Below are 18,414 nucleotides of genomic sequence, written 5' to 3' on the forward strand. Positions count from 1 at the left end.
TTGTATTATTTGTGTGTTTTATTGTCATTTTCCCCTGTACAGCGCTACAGACACTTTTTGGCGACATATAAATAAATTTAAATATTAATAAAACTGTATGTTAATCAATTTAGTGTAGTCTTGTACAATGATATACTTATGCAATTTATTATAATACAAGCGGATGATGAAGAATTGACACAATACAGCACTGTCCTGCAGAGCTTACACTCTAATGATAAGAAAACGACTCTAGAAGAATGCAGGGAGATAATAGAAAAAGAAAGCCATGTAATGAACTTACACTCTATAATAAGAGAGGCTCATATACAGTAAATGAGTCAAATGAGAAACTACTGGAAGAAAAGAATAGAAAATGTACAGTTTAATAAGCAGATGATACACATATTACAGATAAGTGATGATTAATTAGGTCGTAAACAACACTGCATCAAAGAACTAACATTTACACTACCGCTCCTGACCCTCATATAGTAAGTGCAATACAAACTTGCAGGACACGTGCTGTCTGATGTGCACAGTCATACTATGTATTGCACGGACATGGACGGTGAGGGGGCTGCTTATATCAGATTGTCATTTCCTGCATAATCGGTCAATCATTGACTTTCAGAACTGATATCACATAAGGTCCACATCTCATCTATCCCGTGCTATATAACACTGAGAGATAAGAAGGTCAATACTGGCTGTGGCTGCGATGCTTGTGAGATTGTTCATTATAATGTATTACTATTATTATCCCTTATTTATCAGTGCATTACAAAGTACATAAGCAGAGATGGTGCAAACAAAAAGAAAAGGACTTACAGTACAAAAACATTGCAGAACATGTGATACAGGCTGTATGACCATTGCTGCATGTGCATTCCTATTACCCACAGAAGCCGCTGGCTGAACCCAAAGGATCAGTGCTGCTATTGGCACAGGGGAGGAGAGGATGGTTTAAGTGAGGGAGGTAAAAGCATATGAGAGAAGAGGGCACTGATCGTGAGAGCTTACAATCTAAAGGGGAGGGGGCAGAGATATGGGTGACACAGTATACACCCGGCGTGGTCACACCATATATACATTATACAGATTACACGTACTGCAAGTAGCAGCGTGCCTGTTGTCTTTCCCATGTCTCAGTATAGGAGCTGTCCCTGGTGCTGATTGCAGAGACCAATGGGCAGATCACAGAATACTGGTACTAAGGACCTGATTCTTTTGCCGCACTCTCATCCTTGCCACAGCCGGTTTTCACCAAACTGTAGTACAGTGCATTTCTGTCCCGGAGCATTTTTAGAGGCACCGTCGGTGCACCATCGTATAATGTAGTGTTACCATCTGCACAATGATAGTGATCGCACTGCACTGTATGCAGTAGTGTTACTGAGTATCTGCACAATGATGGTGATCGCTCTGCACTGTATGCAGTAGTGTTACTGAGTATCTGCACAATGATGGTGATCGCGCTGCACTGTATGCAGTAGTGTTACTGAGTGTCTGCACAATGATGGTGATCGCGCTGCACTGTATGCAGTAGTGTTACTGAGTGTCTGCACACTGATGGTGATCGCGCTGCACTGTATGCAGTAGTGTTACTGAGCATCTGCACAATGATGGTGATCGCTCTGCACTGTATGCAGTAGTGTTACTGAGTATCTGCACAATGATGGTGATCGCGCTGCACTGTATGCAGTAGTGTTACTGAGTATCTGCACACTGATGGTGATCGCGCTGCACTGTATGCAGTAGTGTTACTGAGTATGTGCACACTGATGGTGATCGCACTGCACTGTATGCAGTAGTGTGACTGAGTATCTGCACACTGATGGTGATCGCGTTGCACTGTATGCAGTAGTGTTACTGAGTGTCTGCACACTGATATGGTGCATACACATGGTCAGATTTTTCTTCAGATCTGAACGATAACGATTTAAAAAATCGTTCAATCGTTCATATCTGAAGGAAAATCTAACATATCTGACATGTCTGAATGATGAACGATGCGCATTCCCGATGGTCAGATAACGATATCTGACATCTGATGTGTTTGCAGTCAGATTTGGACGATTCCATTCATTTTAATGCAGTCAAAAATCATTCATCTGACAAATCTGACCGTGTGTATGCTCCAATAGTGATCACACTGCACTGTATAATGATACTGAGTATCTATACACTGATAGTGATCACACTGCACTGTATAATGATACTGAGTATATATACACTGATAATGATCACACTGCGCTGTATAATGATACTGAGTATCTATACACTGCACTGTATAATGATACTGAGTATATATACACTGATAATGATCACACTGCACTGTATAATGATACTGAGGAGCTTATTCAGACCCGGTCGTTAGCTCTACGATATCGCGACCGGGTCGATGTTGCTCCAGTGCACATGCGCACGACGATGATCCGGTGATCCGTCATTAGGGGTCTCGTAGCAGACGTGGCGAGCTGTCGATGTTGAGTGACAGCTCGCTCCGCTTGCTGGGTGGGCCGGGGGAGTGCCCGGCCAACCGAAGGCGTTCCTATCGGAACGCATGCCGTTTGGGGGCGGCCCCACTGACATCATCAGTGATGTCAGTGGGGAGCTTCCTGCTCAAACAGAGCAGGAAGCTCCCTGGGGCTTAAGGTTGATGAGACCCTACCTTAGGGTATCGTCGTAAGCCCCGCTGGTCGCGACGGTCTTGACCATCGCGACTATCACCCTTAGCGGTCGTTAGAGCTGTGGGTGTTAACCCACAGCCTAACGACCGACATGGAGGCGGATGTTCAGGATGCCATCGGCCGCAATGTTTCAGAACAACCGCTTGCATCCTACGACCGCCTCGGAATGAGGCCCATAGTATCTATACACTGATAATGATCACACTGCACTGTATAATGATACTGAGTATCTATACACTGATAGTGATCACACTGCATTGTGTAATGATACTGAGTATCTATACACTGATAGTGATCACACTGCACTGTATAATGATACTGAGTATATATACACTGATAGTGATCACACTGCGCTGTATAATGATACTGAGTGTATATACACCGATAGTAATCGTACTGCACTGTATGCAGTAGTGTTACTGAGTATCTGCACACTGATGGTGATCACGCTGCACTGTATGCAGTAGTGTTACTGAGTATCTGCACACTGATGGTGATCGCGCTGCACTGTATGCAATAGTGTTACTGAGTATGTCCACACTGATGTTGATCGCACTGCACTGTATGCAGTAGTGTTACTGAGTATCTGCACAATGATGGTGATCGCTCTGCACTGTATGCAGTAGTGTTACTGAGTATCTGCACAATGATGGTGATCGCGCTGCACTGTATGCAGTAGTGTTACTGAGTATCTGCACAATGGTGGTGATCGCGCTGCACTGTATGCAGTAGTGTTACTGAGTATCTGCACATTGATGGTGATCGCACTGTACTGTATGCAGTAGTGTTACTGAGCATCTGCACAATGATGGTGATCACGCTGCACTGTATGCAGTAGTGTTACTGAGTATCTGCACAATGATGGTGATCGCTCTGCACTGTATGCAGTAGTGTTACTGAGTATCTGCACACTGATGGTGATCGCGCTGCACTGTATGCAGTAGTGTTACTGAGTGTCTGCACACTGATGGTGATCGCGCTGCACTGTATGCAATAGTGTTACTGAGTATCTGCACACTGATGGTGATCGGACTGCACTGTATGCAGTAGTTTTACTGAGTATCTGCACACTGATGGTGATCGCGCTGCACTGTATGCAATAGTGTTACTGAGTATGTGCACACTGATGGTGATCGCACTGCACTGTATGCAGTAGTGTGACTGAGTATCTGCACACTGATGGTGATCGCGCTGCACTGTATGCAGTAGTGTTACTGAGTATCTGCACACTGATGGTGATCGCGCTGCACTGTATGCAGTAGTGTTACTGAGTATGTGCACACTGATGGTGATCGCACTGCACTGTATGCAGTAGTGTGACTGAGTATCTGCACACTGATGGTGATCGCGTTGCACTGTATGCAGTAGTGTTACTGAGTGTCTGCACACTGATATGGTGCATACGCATGGTCAGATTTTTCTTCAGATCTGAACGATAACGATTTAAAAAATCGTTCAATCGTTCATATCTGAAGGAAAATCTAACATATCTGACATGTCTGAATGATGAACGATGCGCATTCCCGATGGTCAGATAACGATATCTGACATCTGATGTGTTTGCAGTCAGATTTGGACGATTCCATTCATTTTAATGCAGTCAAAAATCATTCATCTGACAAATCTGACCGTGTGTATGCTCCAATAGTGATCACACTGCACTGTATAATGATACTGAGTATCTATACACTGATAGTGATCACACTGCACTGTATAATGATACTGAGTATATATACACTGATAATGATCACACTGCGCTGTATAATGATACTATATATACACTGATAGTGATCACACTGCACTGTATAATGATACTGAGTATCTATACACTGATAGTGATCACACTGCACTGTATAATGATACTGAGGAGCTTATTCAGACCCGGTCGTTAGCTCTACGATATCGCGACCGGGTCGATGTTGCTCCAGTGCACATGCGCACGACGATGATCCGGTGATCCGTCATTAGGGGTCTCGTAGCAGACGTGGCGAGCTGTCGATGTTGAGTGACAGCTCGCTCCGCTTGCTGGGTGGGCCGGGGGAGTGCCCGGCCAACCGAAGGCGTTCCTATCGGAACGCATGCCGTTTGGGGGCGGCCCCACTGACATCATCAGTGATGTCAGTGGGGAGCTTCCTGCTCAAACAGAGCAGGAAGCTCCCTGGGGCTTAAGGTTGATGAGACCCTACCTTAGGGTATCGTCGTAAGCCCCGCTGGTCGCGACGGTCTTGACCATCGCGACTATCACCCTTAGCGGTCGTTAGAGCTGTGGGTGTTAACCCACAGCCTAACGACCGACATGGAGGCGGACGTTCAGGATGCCATCGGCCGCAATGTTTCAGAACAACCGCTTGCATCCTACGACCGCCTCGGAATGAGGCCCATAGTATCTATACACTGATAATGATCACACTGCACTGTATAATGATACTGAGTATCTATACACTGATAGTGATCACACTGCATTGTGTAATGATACTGAGTATCTATACACTGATAGTGATCACACTGCACTGTATAATGATACTGAGTATATATACACTGATAGTGATCACACTGCGCTGTATAATGATACTGAGTGTATATACACCGATAGTAATCGTACTGCACTGTATGCAGTAGTGTTACTGAGTATCTGCACACTGATGGTGATCACGCTGCACTGTATGCAGTAGTGTTACTGAGTATCTGCACACTGATGGTGATCACGCTGCACTGTATGCAATAGTGTTACTGAGTATGTCCACACTGATGTTGATCGCACTGCACTGTACGCAGTAGTGTTACTGAGTATCTGCACAATGATGGTGATCGCTCTGCACTGTATGCAGTAGTGTTACTGAGTATCTGCACAATGATGGTGATCGCGCTGCACTGTATGCAGTAGTGTTACTGAGTATCTGCACAATGGTGGTGATCGCGCTGCACTGTATGCAGTAGTGTTACTGAGTATCTGCACATTGATGGTGATCGCACTGTACTGTATGCAGTAGTGTTACTGAGCATCTGCACAATGATGGTGATCGCGCTGCACTGTATGCAGTAGTGTTACTGAGTATCTGCACAATGATGGTGATCGCTCTGCACTGTATGCAGTAGTGTTACTGAGTATCTGCACACTGATGGTGATCGCGCTGCACTGTATGCAGTAGTGTTACTGAGTGTCTGCACACTGATGGTGATCGCGCTGCACTGTATGCAATAGTGTTACTGAGTATCTGCACACTGATGGTGATCGGACTGCACTGTATGCAGTAGTTTTACTGAGTATCTGCACACTGATGGTGATCGCGCTGCACTGTATGCAATAGTGTTACTGAGTATGTGCACACTGATGGTGATCGCACTGCACTGTATGCAGTAGTGTGACTGAGCATCTGCACACTGATGGTGATCGCGCTGCACTGTATGCAGTAGTGTTACTGAGTATCTGCACACTGATGGTGATCGCGCTGCACTGTATGCAGTAGTGTTACTGAGTATGTGCACACTGATGGTGATCGCACTGCACTGTATGCAGTAGTGTGACTGAGTATCTGCACACTGATGGTGATCGCGTTGCACTGTATGCAGTAGTGTTACTGAGTGTCTGCACACTGATATGGTGCATACGCATGGTCAGATTTTTCTTCAGATCTGAACGATAACGATTTAAAAAATCGTTCAATCGTTCATATCTGAAGGAAAATCTAACATATCTGACATGTCTGAATGATGAACGATGCGCATTCCCGATGGTCAGATAACGATATCTGACATCTGATGTGTTTGCAGTCAGATTTGGACGATTCCATTCATTTTAATGCAGTCAAAAATCATTCATCTGACAAATCTGACCGTGTGTATGCTCCAATAGTGATCACACTGCACTGTATAATGATACTGAGTATCTATACACTGATAGTGATCACACTGCACTGTATAATGATACTGAGTATATATACACTGATAATGATCACACTGCGCTGTATAATGATACTATATATACACTGATAGTGATCACACTGCACTGTATAATGATACTGAGTATCTATACACTGATAGTGATCACACTGCACTGTATAATGATACTGAGGAGCTTATTCAGACCCGGTCGTTAGCTCTACGATATCGCGACCGGGTCGATGTTGCTCCAGTGCACATGCGCACGACGATGATCCGGTGATCCGTCATTAGGGGTCTCGTAGCAGACGTGGCGAGCTGTCGATGTTGAGTGACAGCTCGCTCCGCTTGCTGGGTGGGCCGGGGGAGTGCCCGGCCAACCGAAGGCGTTCCTATCGGAACGCATGCCGTTTGGGGGCGGCCCCACTGACATCATCAGTGATGTCAGTGGGGAGCTTCCTGCTCAAACAGAGCAGGAAGCTCCCTGGGGCTTAAGGTTGATGAGACCCTACCTTAGGGTATCGTCGTAAGCCCCGCTGGTCGCGACGGTCTTGACCATCGCGACTATCACCCTTAGCGGTCGTTAGAGCTGTGGGTGTTAACCCACAGCCTAACGACCGACATGGAGGCGGACGTTCAGGATGCCATCGGCCGCAATGTTTCAGAACAACCGCTTGCATCCTACGACCGCCTCGGAATGAGGCCCATAGTATCTATACACTGATAATGATCACACTGCACTGTATAATGATACTGAGTATCTATACACTGATAGTGATCACACTGCATTGTGTAATGATACTGAGTATCTATACACTGATAGTGATCACACTGCACTGTATAATGATACTGAGTATATATACACTGATAGTGATCACACTGCGCTGTATAATGATACTGAGTGTATATACACTGATAGTAATCGTACTGCACTGTATAATGATACTGAGTATCTATACACTGATAGTGATCACACTGCTCTGTATAATGATACTGAGTATATATACACTGATAATGATCACACTGCACTGTATAATGATACTGAGTATCTATACACTGATAGTGATCACACTGCACTGTATAATGATACTGAGTATCTATACACTGATAGTGATCACACTGCACTGTATAATGATACTGAGTATCTATACACTGATAGTGATCACACTGCACTGTATAATGATACCGAGTATCTATACACTGATAGTGATTACACTGCGCTGTATAATGATACTGAGTATCTATACACTGATAGTGATTACACTGCGCTGTATAATGATACTGAGTGTATATACACTGATAGTGATCGAACTGCACTGTACAATGATACTGAGTATATATACACTGATAGTGATCACACTGCGCTGTATAATGATACTGAGTGTATATACACTGATAGTGATCGAACTGCACTGTATAATGATACTGAGTATATATATACACTGATAGTGATCACACTGCACTGTACAATGATACTGAGTGTATATACACTGATAGTGATCGTACTGCACAGTATAATGATACTGAGTATCTATACACTGATAGTGATTACACTGCGCTGTATAATGATACTGAGTGTATATACACTGATAGTGATCGAACTGCACTGTACAATGATACTGAGTATATATACACTGATAGTGATCACACTGCGCTGTATAATGATACTGAGTATATATACACTGATAGTGATCACACTGCGCTTTATAATGATACTGAGTGTATATACACTGATAGTAATCGTACTGCACTGTATAATGATACTGAGTATCTATACACTGATAATGATCACACTGCGCTGTATAATGATACTGAGTATCTATACACTGATAGTGATCACACTGCTCTGTATAATGATACTGAGTATATATACACTGATAATGATCACACTGCTCTGTATAATGATACTGAGTATATATACACTGATAGTGATCACACTGCACTGTATAATGATACGGAGTATCTATAGTGATCACACTGCATTGTATAATGATACTGAGTATATATACACTGATAGTGATCACACTGCTCTGTATAATGATACTGAGTATATATACACTGATAATGATCACACTGCACTGTATAATGATACTGAGTATCTATACACTGATAGTATCATTATACAGTGCAGTGTGATCACTATCAGTGTATAGATACTCAGTATCATTATACAGTGCAGTGTGATCACTGATTATCTATACACTGATAGTGATCACACTGCACTGTATAATGATACCGAGTATCTATACACTGATAGTGATTACACTGCGCTGTATAATGATACTGAGTGTATATACACTGATAGTGATCGAACTGCACTGTACAATGATACTGAGTATATATACACTGATAGTGATCACACTGCTCTGTATAATGATACTGAGTATATATACACTGATAATGATCACACTGCTCTGTATAATGATACTGAGTATATATACACTGATAGTGATCACACTGCACTGTATAATGATACGGAGTATCTATAGTGATCACACTGCACTGTATAATGATACTGAGTATCTACAGTCAGGTCCATAAATATTGAGACATTGACAGAATTTTCATATTTTGGCCTCTATTCACCACCACAATGTCTTTGAAATGAAACAAACAAGATGTGCTTTAACTGCAGACTTTCAGATTTAATTTGAGGGTAATTACATCCAAATCAGGTGAACGGTGTAGGAATTACAGCGGTTTCTATATGTGCCTCACACTTTTTAAGGGGCCAAAAGTAATGGGACAAACTAAACAATCCTAAATCTAACTTTCACTTTTCAATACTTTGTTGCAAATCCTTTGCAGGCAATTACAGCCTGAAGTCTGGAACGCATAGATATCACCAGACGCTGGGTTTCATCCCTGGTGATGCTCTGCCAGGCCTCTACTGCAAATGTCTTCAGTTCCTGCTTGTTCTTGGGGCATTTTCCCTTCAGTTTTGTCTTCATCAAGTGAAATGCATGCTCAATCAGATTCAGGTCAGGGGATTGACTTGGCCATTGCATAACATTCCACTTTTTAGCCTTAAAAAACTCTTTGGTTGCTTTTGCAGTATGTTTCGGGTCATTGTCCATCTGCACTGTGAAGCGCCGTCCAATGAGTTCTGAAGCATTTGACTGAATATGAGCATATAATATTGCCCAAAACACTTCAGAATTCATTCTGCTGTTTTTGTCAGCAGTCACATCATCAATAAATACAAGGGAACCAGTTCCGTTGGCAGCCATACATGCCCACGCCATGACACTACCACCACCATGCTTCACTGATGAGGTGGTATGTTTTGGATCATGAGCAGTTCCTTCTCCATACTCTTCTCTTCCCATCACTGTGGTACAAGTTGATCTTTGTCTCATCTGTCCATAGGATGTTGTTCCAGAATTGTAATGGCTTTTTTAGATGTTGTTTGGCAAACTCTAATCTGGTCTTTCTGTTTTTGTGGCTCACCAATGGTTTACATCTTGTGCATATTCACTCTTGTGCAGTCTTCTCTTGATTGTTGACTTTGACATATATACACCTACCTCCTGGAGAGTGTTCTTGATTTGGCCAACTGTTGTGAAGGGGTTTTTCTTCACCAGGGAAATAATTCTTCTGTCATCCACCACAGTTGTTTTCCGTGGTCTTCCGGGTCTTTTGGTGTTGCTGAGCTCTCCGGTGCGTTCTTTCTTTTTAAGAATGTTCCAAACAGTTGATTTGGCCACACCTAATGTTTTTGCTATCTCTCTGATGGGTTTGTTTTGATTTTTCAGCCTAATGATGGCTTGCTTCACTGATAGTGACAGCTCTTTGGATCTCATATTGAGAGTCGACAGCAACTGATTCCAAATGCAAATGTCACACCTAGAATCAACTCCAGACCTTTTACCTGCTTAATTGATAATGAAATAACGAGGGAATAGCTCACACCTGTCCATGAAATAGCTTTTGAGTTGATAGTCCCATTACTTTTGGCCCCTTAAAAAGTGGGAGGCACATATAGAAACCGTTGTAATTCCTACACCGTTCACCTGATTTGGATGTAATTATCCTCAAATTAAATCTGAAAGTCTGCAGTTAAATCACATCTTGTTTGTTTTATTTCAAAGCCATTGTGGTGGTGAATAGAAGCCAAAATATGAAAATTCTGTCAATGTCCCAATATTTATGGACCTAACTGTATACACTGATAGTGATCACACTGCACTGTATAATGATACTGAGTATATATACACTGATAGTGATCACACTGCACTGTATAATGATACGGAGTATCTATACACTGATAGTGATCACACTGCACTGTATAATGATACTGAGTATATAATGTTACTGAGCATCTATACACTGATAGTGATCACACTGTGCTGTATATAGATACATACTTACCTTCTTCCAGATGTTCACGTCCCCTTCCCAACGTAAAGTATCCAATGGTTGTACCTGAAAAAGAGAGCCAATACTCACCTTTTGTCCCACGATGTTCTCCGCAGTAATCCACATAGGGCCCCGAATACACTGTATCAACACACTACAGCATGATAGTTCACGGAGAATGAGCCATCATTAGTGGCGGGACGTGCGCCAATTAGCGGCGGCTTAACATTAGCGGCCACTCATTGGCTGTGACCCACATGGGCTTAACCAATGAGTGGCCGCTAATGTTAAGGTCTTAACACACAAGCAGCTTACACATATCTCACTGATATGTGTAGGCTGCTTGGAAGAGAGAAAACACTGCAATCTCGGGTGTGTAATCTCACCTAAACACTCCTTCAACTCACCTTAAACTCACATGAAAACTCGCATGTAAACTCGCAATTTTGGAAGAAAAAACTCACTTGCTTCACCATCAGAAAACTCACTTTCAGCTAAACTCACTTCTTAGTAAATTTGCGAGTTTTAAAAGGAAAAACTCTCCCGAGTTTTGGTGAAGCAAAGTGAGTTTAAACACAACCAAACTCACCCAAACTCGATTCTTAGTAAATTTACCCCTGAGTATCTATACACCGATAGTGATCACACTGCACTGTATAATGATACTGAGTATCTATACACCGATAGTGATCACACTGCACTGTATAATGATACTGAGTATCTATACACTGATAGTGATCACACTGCACTGTGTAATGATACTGAGTATATATACACTGATAGTGATCACACTGCGCTGTATAATGATACTGAGTATCTATACACTGATAGTGATCACACTGCACTGTGTAATGATACTGAGTATATATACACTGATAGTGATCACACTGCGCTGTGTAATGATACTGAGTATCTATACACTGATAGTGATCACACTGCACTGTGTAATGATACTGAGTATCTATACACTGATAGTGATCACACTGCACTGTATAATGATACTGAGTATATATACACTGATAGTGATCACACTGCGCTGTGTAATGATACTTAGTATATATACACTGATAGTGATCACACTGCACTGTATAATGATACTGAGTATCTATACACCGATAGTGATCACACTGCACTGTATAATGATACTGAGTATCTATACACCGATAGTGATCACACTGCACTGTATAATGATACTGAGTATCTATACACCGATAGTGATCACACTGCACTGTATAATGATACTGAGTATCTATACACCGATAGTGATCACACTGCACTGTATAATGATACTGAGTATCTATACACCGATAGTGATCACACTGCGCCGTATAATGATACTGAGTATCTATACACCGATAGTGATCACACTGCGCCGTATAATGATACTGAGTATCTATACACCGATAGTGATCACACTGCACCGTGTAATGATACTGAGTATCTATACACCGATAGTGATCACACTGCGCTGTATAATGATACTGAGTATCTATACACTGATAGTGATCACACTGCGCTGTGTAATGATACTGAGTATCTATACACTGATAGTGATCACACTGCGCTGTGTAATGATACTGAGTATCTATACACCGATAGTGATCACACTGCGCCGTATAATGATACTGAGTATCTATACACTGATAGTGATCACACTGCGCTGTATAATGATACTGAGTATATATACACTGATAGTGATCACACTGCGCTGTATAATGATACTGAGTATATATACACTGATAGTGATCACACTGCGCTGTATAATGATACTGAGTAAATATACACTGATAGTGATCACACTGCGCTGTATAATGATACTGAGTATCTATACACTGATAGTGACCACACTGCGCTGTGTAATGATACTGAGTATATATACACTGATAGTGATCACACTGCACTGTGTAATGATACTGAGTATCTATACACTGATAGTGATAACACTGCACTGTATAATGATACTGAGTATATATACACTGATAGTGATCACACTGCGCTGTGTAATGGTACTGAGTATATATACACTGATAGTGATCACACTGCACTGTATAATGATACTGAGTATCTATACACCGATAGTGATCACACTGCACTGTATAATGATACTGAGTATCTATACACCGATAGTGATCACACTGCACTGTATAATGATACTGAGTATCTATACACCGATAGTGATCACACTGCACTGTATAATGATACTGAGTATCTATACACCGATAGTGATCACACTGCACTGTATAATGATACTGAGTATCTATACACCGATAGTGATCACACTGCGCCGTATAATGATACTGAGTATCTATACACCGATAGTGATCACACTGCGCCGTATAATGATACTGAGTATCTATACACCGATAGTGATCACACTGCGCCGTATAATGATACTGAGTATCTATACACCGATAGTGATCACACTGCGCCGTATAATGATACTGAGTATCTATACACCGATAGTGATCACACTGCGCCGTATAATGATACTGAGTATCTATACACCGATAGTGATCACACTGCACTGTATAATGATACTGAGTATCTATACACCGATAGTGATCACACTGCACTGTATAATGATACTGAGTATCTATACACCGATAGTGATCACACTGCACTGTGTAATGATACTGAGTATCTATACACCGATAGTGATCACACTGCACTGTGTAATGATACTGAGTATCTATACACCGATAGTGATCACACTGCACTGTGTAATGATACTGAGTATCTATACACCGATAGTGATCACACTGCACTGTGTAATGATACTGAGTATCTATACACCGATAGTGATCACACTGCACTGTGTAATGATACTGAGTATCTATACACCGATAGTGATCACACTGCGCTGTATAATGATACTGAGTATCTATAAACTGATAGTGATCACACTGCGCTGTATAATGATACTGAGTATGTATACACTGATAGTGATCACACTGCGCTGTATAATGATACTGAGTATATATACACTGATAGTGATCACACTGCGCTGTATAATGATACTGAGTATATATACACTGATAGTGATCACACTGCGCTGTATAATGATACTGAGTATATATACACTGATAGTGATCACACTGCGCTGTATAATGATACTGAGTATATATACACTGATAGTGATCACACTGCGCTGTATAATGATACTGAGTATATATACACTGATAGTGATCACACTGCGCTGTATAATGATACTGAGTATATATACACTGATAGTGATCACACTGCGCTGTATAATGATACTGAGTATATATACACTGATAGTGATCACACTGCGCTGTATAATGATACTGAGTATATATACACTGATAGTGATCACACTGCGCTGTATAATGATACTGAGTATCTATACACCGATAGTGATCACACTGCACTGTGTAATGATACTGAGTATCTATACACCGATAGTGATCACACTGCACTGTATAATGATACTGAGTATCTATACACCGATAGTGATCACACTGCACTGTGTAATGATACTGAGTATCTATACACCGATAGTGATCACACTGCACTGTATAATGATACTGAGTATCTATAAACTGATAGTGATCACACTGCACTGTATAATGATACTGAGTATGTATACACTGATAGTGATCACACTGCACTGTATAATGATACTGAGTATGTATACACTGATAGTGATCACACTGCGCTGTATAATGATACTGAGTATATATACACTGATAGTGATCACACTGCGCTGTATAATGATACTGAGTATATATACACTGATAGTGATCACACTGCGCTGTATAATGATACTGAGTATATATACACTGATAGTGATCACACTGCGCTGTATAATGATACTGAGTATATATACACTGATAGTGATCACACTGCGCTGTATAATGATACTGAGTATATATACACTGATAGTGATCACACTGCGCTGTATAATGATACTGAGTATATATACACTGATAGTGATCACACTGCGCTGTATAATGATACTGAGTATATATACACTGATAGTGATCACACTGCGCTGTATAATGATACTGAGTATATATACACTGATAGTGATCATACTGCGCTGTATAATGATACTGAGTATATATACACTGATAGTGATCACACTGCGCTGTATAATGATACTGAGTATCTATACACTGATAGTGATCACACTGCGCTGTATAATGATACTGAGTATCTATACACTGATAGTGATCACACTGCGCTGTATAATGATACTGAGTATCTATACATTGATAGTGATCACACTGCACTGTATAATGATACTGAGTATGTATTCACTGATAGTGATCACACTGCGCTGTATAATGATACTGAGTATATATACACTGATAGTGATCACACTGCGCTGTATAATGATACTGAGTATATATACACTGATAGTGATCACACTGCGCTGTATAATGATACTGAGTATATATACACTGATAGTGATCATACTGCGCTGTATAATGATACTGAGTATATATACACTGATAGTGATCACACTGTGCTGTATAATGATACTGAGTATCTATACACTGATAGTGATCACACTGCGCTGTATAATGATACTGAGTATCTATACACTGATAGTGATCACACTGCGCTGTATAATGATACTGAGTATCTATACACTGATAGTGATCACACTGCGCTGTATAATGATACTGAGTATATATACACTGATAGTGATCACACTGCGCTGTATAATGATACTGAGTATATATACACTGATAGTGATCACACTGCGCTGTATAATGATACTGAGTATCTATACACTGATAGTGATCACACTGCGCTGTATAATGATACTGAGTATCTGTACATTGGGCCTGATTTAGACTTGTACGCAGTTGGCATTGCTGAGCAGTGATGATTACTTACGCTAATTCCGCAGGAGGCATCTTGTGTAAATAAACGCCTCCTGCAAGCTTCTGTGATCCGCTGTTGCGTCTGAGAATGCAGCATCATATCACCATCATATACATCAGAGTAAGCCTAAACCGGGGCCAGAATACCTGCATCAAAAGATATTGGAAGTCTTAATTGTTCAAAAATGTTATATATACACCCTGCTGAATCCTCCAACGTAGTCCCAAAACCTTTGTGACGTCATCCACAAATGCTGATAATACAATATGTTTTAAATATACTGTACCAGAGTTTCCCAAACTCTGCCATTGCAGTCCAGGTTTTAAGGATAGCCATGCTTGAACACAGATTGCTTAATTAGTACCACAATCAATTTGATTTAACCATCTGGGCTCATGCATAGCTATCCTTAAAACCTGCACTGTAATGGCAGAGTTTAGGAAACTTTGTATTGTACAATAGCTATTCCCTGGTTTCCCAAGCTTTAGAGTCTAGATTTAGGGGCCTATTCATCATCGGGGGCCGTACCAGTGCTAAGAATTCCGGAATACATAGACACATGATACATGTCTCCACACCCAGCGCCGTCCCGTACAACCCCTCCACCTCTTCCCTCACTGCCCCTCCCCCTGAGCATAAAATAATAAATGTAGCAGGTGGGTGGAGGGCGGGGATCTTCTGCAGCTGGACCCCGGCGCCCCTGTGCGGCGGCATGCACGGAGCGTGCCTCGAGCCGGCCCTGCATACATAGTACAGTATATTGCTTAATTGAACACTACATATACTAACGGTTGTTGTTCCACATCCGGCCACCAGATGCCAGCCTCGATCCATGAGATATTTAAACCGAGACTGTCACAAGAAGTCTTTTTGCCATTTCTACGTTTCATAGCAAACTATTGTTCTTGGCACTTAACAAACTCCTAACATACATTATATAATAGGTCTAATACATAGTTTAACTACATTAAATTAAATTCAGTCAGAACCCCAACAACCAACGTGTGTGAAGATTTCCACATATTGACAAGATAACTTATTATTACCAGTTATTTATATAGTGCAAGCATATTCCACAGCACTGTGAGGAGAATATTTGTCTATTCACAACAATCTCTGGGCCTGATTCAGACCCGCTTGCGAGCGCTCGCAAGCGGGTCGATGTTGGCCCAGTGCGCATGCGAGGGAGCCGGCTCCGTCGTGCGCATGCACGAGACCCGGATAGCGACAGCCAAGCCGTCGCTCCGGCTTGTAAGTCCTACAAGTTATATACTGTAGTGCAACTTTGTTCATTTTTGGGGCGCGGGTCCCCCTGGATTGCATTGGCTGATCTGTCTCAGGGCACCGCATTATAACACATTTTCCTTTATAACAAATTTTTTTATTTTCATTCTTTATATGCAGCTGCAGCTGCTCCTAACTATCTCTTTACACTGCACTTTTCTTACTATGGCGGTGCTCTGGGGCAGCTTGGCTGGACGGTTTTGGGGGGTCTTGCGCTCTGGATTTGAACCCTAGTATGTTAGGGACCTACCCGAAAGAGGTTACCTGGATATGGTGGGTAGGCCTATAACCTTGGCCATGATTATGCTAAAAACCTCTATTGATTGCAAAATTTTTATTGCCTTTATAAAAGTTTATATATATTATTAATAATTTGGAGTTGTGCATCTGAGATTTGTCTGTTTCTGTGCCTGCAATTAGTCTCATCAGGTAGCACCTCCCATTATATATATAGTCAGGTTGTGCAGTCCAGAAATCTTTCCCATATACTCCATTTAATGTGCTTTATTGCACTTCTGAGGGAAAGGAGATGACCCCATTCTGGATTAGCACCCTTCCTTATTGGTTTAAAAGCATGGAGTCTGGTAATGTATATGCACACTGTATTAGGCACAATTCTAGGTAAGTCCTACAAGTTATAAACTGTAGTGCAACTTTGGTTCATTTTTGGGGCGTGGGTCCCCCAGGATTGCATTGGCTGATCTGTCTCAGGGCACCGCATTATAACACATTTTCCTTTATAACAAATTTTAACCCTTCACTGTGTGTTTAATATATATGTACTTCACTTTTTTATTTTCATTCTTTATATGCACCTGCAGCTGCTACTAACTATCTCTAACTATCTCTTTACACTGCACTTTTCTTACTATGGCAGTGCCCTGGGGCAGCTTGGCTGGGACGGTTTTGGGGGGTCCTGCGCTCTGGATTTGAACCCTAGTATGTTAGGGACCTACCCGAAAGAGGTTACCTGGATATGGTGGGTAGGCCCATAACCTTGGCCATGATTATGCTAAAAACCTCTATTGATTGCAAAATTTTTATTGCATTTATATATATTATTAATAATTTGGAGTTGTGCATCTGAGATTTGTTTTTCTGTGCCTGCAGTTAGTCTCATCAGGTGGCACCTCCCATTATATATATAGTCAGGTTGTACAGTCCAGAAATCTTTCCCATATACTCCATTTACTGTGCTTTATTGCGCTTCTGAGGGAAAGGAGACGCCCTCATTCTGGATTAGCACCCTTCCTTATTGGTTTAAAAGCATGGAGTATGGTAATGTATATGCACACTGTATTAGGCACAATTCTAGGTAAGTCCTACAAGTTATATACTGTAGTGCAACTTTGGTTCATTTTTGGGG

The sequence above is a fragment of the Taudactylus pleione genome, unplaced genomic scaffold (genome assembly GCF_031769625.1).
Source record: "Taudactylus pleione unplaced genomic scaffold, aTauple2 ptg000145l, whole genome shotgun sequence".
Lineage (NCBI taxonomy): Eukaryota > Metazoa > Chordata > Amphibia > Anura > Myobatrachidae > Taudactylus > Taudactylus pleione.